The following is a 4,800-nucleotide window of genomic DNA, read 5'->3' on the forward strand; positions in this document are numbered from 1 at the left end:
CGTTCGACCAACAAGATACCAACTTGAAGAAAACAGAATCATATAGGTACATCAGCTTTCATAGAGCTAAAATATTTAAAGTGCTACTCAACTGGCTTTAGATAAGCCAGTCCTTTATTAGTATATAAGTGCTTTGTTAGCAATTCTTTGTTGTTTTCAGTCTGTGCCGGAAGAAGTGCAAGCTATCTGCTGTCCTGATTTCAATGGGGAGCTCATTCCACCATTTTGGAGCCAGGATAGCAAACCCGACGTGTTTTTGCTGATGGGAACTTGCCGTTTGGCCGATGCAGAGCGGAGTGCACGTGCTGGGGTGTACGGTTTAAAGTCCATGTAATGTCCAAAATAAATGTTATTCTGTGTTAATAAATCGCTTCATCACTTTCCACTGTTTCATTTGACATATCAACTTCAATGATTCTTTCCATAAATACCCCCCAAATAACATGAAATGTGTGCCACTTTCCCGTGTTATTCCGCTCCGGTAGCGAAAAGCTTGCCAGCCATTAACCCAGCTGTGTGACGTCACCCGTGGCAAACACCAGCCTCGTCTGGATTGTTTGTTTTGTATCCTTCCGCTATTTTTGCTCAACATATGTGTAACCGGACCTGGCTAAACTTTTTTTATCTAACAATTCATGATGGGGAAGCGATGTGTAGTTGTGAGCTGTGAATGTTTCCTGATTGCTATAAACATTGATCTTGGGTGCTGGAAGATTGTGCACAAAACTCGGGTCAGAATTAAGTTACTACAGGTGTTATGCCAGCTTGAGCTAAATGTCACCAGAGTACAGTGAACTTGCCTAGTGACTGAAATATATAAAAGTTGAAGTGAAATAAGTAAGGCCAAAAATGAATTAGGTCTGAATATCTTTATTATTTTTACCACTTTTAATTATTTGTGGGCTCGCACATATACCAAAATAGACTAATGTACACTGCAATAAAGATAAAATGTTACAAGTGAAAAATTAACAAAAGAACCCTTTTTTATTTATCAAACAGTAAATTAATACAATCTTACAAATTTGTGATTTGGAAAATGTTGTTATATTTACATGTTTCTTTGGAAAAATAATATTGTAAATGATGTACTTTGTAAATGATTTACATCATGCGAAACCATTTTAACCAGTTCAGCTGCATGACTTATATCAAATTACAGATTTGGCCATTGAAATCCCTGATAGCGGCCTCCCGGTTCAGGGTAAGTCTTCCGTATCTCGGTTACAGCACATGCAGGCAGCGGGACTCTGATTTTTGGGCCGAGTACACCCCAGCACCAACGTACAAACTGTCGATAAGCTGTATATCGATACTTCCTAATGAAAAAAAAGTATACAGATTATAAATATATTTGGAGAAAAATAAAATGTTATGTAGTAGACTATTATGTAGCAATGGTTAAAAATTGGCTTATAACATGATATTTGTATTTTACTTGTACAAAATAAATATGAGGTTATACATGACTGCTTGACAGAATCATAGACCTCTTATATATTTCCTCACATGTGTAGTTGTTTCTTTTCCCAAGCATACATTGAACTTGCATACACAGAAAAAATAAAAGCCAAGCTGTTTTTGACTGCTTGAAAGAGTTTAATGCTATCTTTAAAAGTGTACCATATCTGTAGCGACTAAAAGTATTATATGAAAGCAAAGCTGCAATAGGCAGTTGGGTCAATCAATATTTACTTACTGGTGTAGTGGGCCATCAACTGCTCTGTGTTGTTGTTTGTATTGAAGATACGCTATTTTCAGTGTCCAAACACTGAGACAGCCTTCTCTAAAGCCTGGGTGGCTAATAATGTACCTTGGTTTCTCGTCGGTGTCTTCTATCTGGCAGAGTCCTGCACGGGTCTGATTTTCAAGACCCGCTCCCGCCCCGCACCCGTGACGTGCAGTACCGAACCCGCCCCGCTACCCGCACATATTGCCAATTAGTTCCGCAACCCGACCCGACCCGCCGGCACATGATCCGCAACCCGACCCGAACCCGCATATATATAAGCAGTGACAACGTGCAATTATTAACACACGCAGTTGCATATTTGGCTCAAAAAGCCTGGGATGTTGTTTATTTTCTCCATCTAGGATGACACCAAAAGCTTCCCAGACGTTGGATTTCGCTCTTGAGGAAGAGTTATTGAAAATGCTGTATTCTCCGCTATAGAGAGCTTCACCTCAGCCATTCAGAATGTGGTGCGCTCAGCAGCAGATAGATGCACTGCAGAGGTTATGATTATGCTCGGTACCGCGGAGGAGAGGTCTGAGGATTTAAACATTAAACTAAATTATTATTGTTTAAATATATTTATTATGCAACACCCGCAACCGGACCCGCATCATCTTTGTTTTACCCAGAAGCGAACCCGGAAAAAAGCGTTTGAAAAAATACCACCCGCAAATCACCTTTTTTGCGGGTCACCCGTTGGGTACCCGCGGATACCCGACCCGATGCAGGACTCTGCTATCTGGTCAGTAGGTTGCAAACTGTCTATTTGTTCCATCACCTGCCAGATCTCTCTGCAGCATACACATTAATCTGCAGTGGGCATGCTTTCACAGCATTGACATGTACACCTGAATATTGTACATAACATTAAAAAACAAAACAATATCTGCCGGACGTGTGAGGAACAGATGACAAATTAAGATCGACATTTAGTGCAGGTCAAATTAAATAAAACAGAATTTACCATTCAGTATTGCCGACTCGAGTCTCACCGGCTGCGGAATCCGCTTCTCTTTCACAAGTTTCTGCCTCGTTGTTCGATTGCTGGGCAGGAGGCTCGTACTTATAAGGCAAGATGCCTTGAAGTGAAAGGCTAGCTGGTTCACTCTCTACTTCTGTAACTGAATCCAGATAACCCACCGAATCTGAGCTTGAATGATCGCTGTCGCTGTCGCTGTCTGAAGTTATCGCGTTGCTTGCCATTTGGACTGATTTGATCAAATGGCAATGTTTGCCACGTGTGACGTCACCGCTCGTTCGGGAGTGATCGGGGGCGTACTCGGCAAACTTCGGAACCAACATCGGTTTTTAACGTATATGTCATTTAATTATGACGAAACTTTAAACATTTTTATTTATTTTTATTCTGGTGATATCTAAACTACATGTTAAAAAACACCTGTGTTAGATGCATTACATGGCCTTTAACCATGTCCTGGATGTAGGAAGGGCCAGATCCATTCGCAGCATGGTACGCAAGTACCATTGTCTTGAAGTGGATTCTAGCAGTTACTGGAAGCCAGTGAAGGGAGCGGAGGAGTGGATGGGTGTGGGAGAATTTAGGAAGGTTGAAGACCATACGAGCCGCTGCATTCTGGATGAGCTGCAGAGGTCGGATGGCACATGCAGGTAGACCATCCAGGAGGGAGTTGCAGTGCTAGGCGTGAGATGACGAGAGCCTGTGCCAGAACCTGCGTCGCTTTCTGGGTCAGGAGGGGACGAATCCTCCTGATGTTGTAAAGCGTGTATTGGGTTGTAGCAGCGATGTTTGCAGTGAAGGACAGTTTGTTATCTAGGGTCACACCCAGATTCCTTGCAGTCTGAGTCGGGGAAACAATAGAGGTTGATTGTTAGGTCAAGAGTGGAACAATCTTTTCCCGGAAGGAAAAGCAGTTCAGTCTTGTCAAGGTTGAGCTTGAGGTGGTGAGCAGACATCCACTGAGAGATGTCCGCTAGACAAGCAAAGATGCGTGCGAAGACCTGGGTCTCTGAGCGGGGAAAGGACAGAATTAATTGGGTGTCGTCAGCGTAGCAGTGGTATAAAAAACCAATGTGGGCTAATGACAGATCCGAGTTAATTGACAAGGGTCGGACTAGGACCCTCTCCAAGTTACCCTGTAGGTATGGTCTTTGAGGTATGAGGTGAGGAGGGAAAGTGCAGAGCCTGAAACTCCAAGTTCTTGGAGAGTGCGAAGAGGATCTGATGGAAATATGTGACTTATCAGTGACTTAAGACATCGTAAAACAATTTTAAACGAGATTCTTTTTTTTTTTAATATATTTTTTAAATATATCTTTTTATTTTACATTTTTAATGACAATCAAACATGTTGGAAGAGGCCCTATGAGCCGGCCACCACTGCTTGGGTGGCTTGGATCATTATATGGCATTTAATCATGGCAGCATTAAGCTGCATCTGAGCAGAGCAGATAGCCTGCTCTTCACAGAACTCACAGTGTGCCTGGTGCTCAAAAGGGGGCGGGGCCGGCAGATAATTGATTCTCTAATGCCACTTTTGCACTGCATTACGTTGCACGGTTTAAGCGGCCCACTTTTTTTTTGCTTTTCCACTAGGGGTAGTTCCAGCTCAGGGCTACTTTTTCACCTTTTTTTCTGGCCCTCCAAAATCTAGGTTCTTACCAGGCTAACAACCGGGCTGAATATGCTAAACACTCTCGACTGCTGAATGGCCAGAGAGAATCGCTGGCAAGGGAGCTACAACTACAACAAAATGAACATATTTTATCGTGATTTAATTGTAATACACGTATCAAAATGATGCCGAAGTAACAACATACTGATACCGGTCTGCAGACAAGACGGCAGGCGAAAAACCTTTTAAAATGCATGTTTTCTAAATGGAGATCGGCTAAGCTAACTGTCACGATCTGTCTGTGTTGTGTTTTGTCTTGTCTTTTTCTTTCTTTGGTTTCCTGTTTTATTTTGAAAAGTGTTCACCCCCTGTCTTGCCTGTTGCTTTCTGTCTGTTTTCCCTCCTACCTGATTACCCGACAACTCTTCTGCCGGGGGTCCTGCCAACCCCTTGTCCTGTTCCGTTGGAGGC

The sequence above is a fragment of the Notothenia rossii genome (assembly GCF_949606895.1).
Source record: "Notothenia rossii genome assembly, chromosome: 2".
Classification (NCBI taxonomy): Eukaryota; Metazoa; Chordata; class Actinopteri; order Perciformes; family Nototheniidae; genus Notothenia; species Notothenia rossii.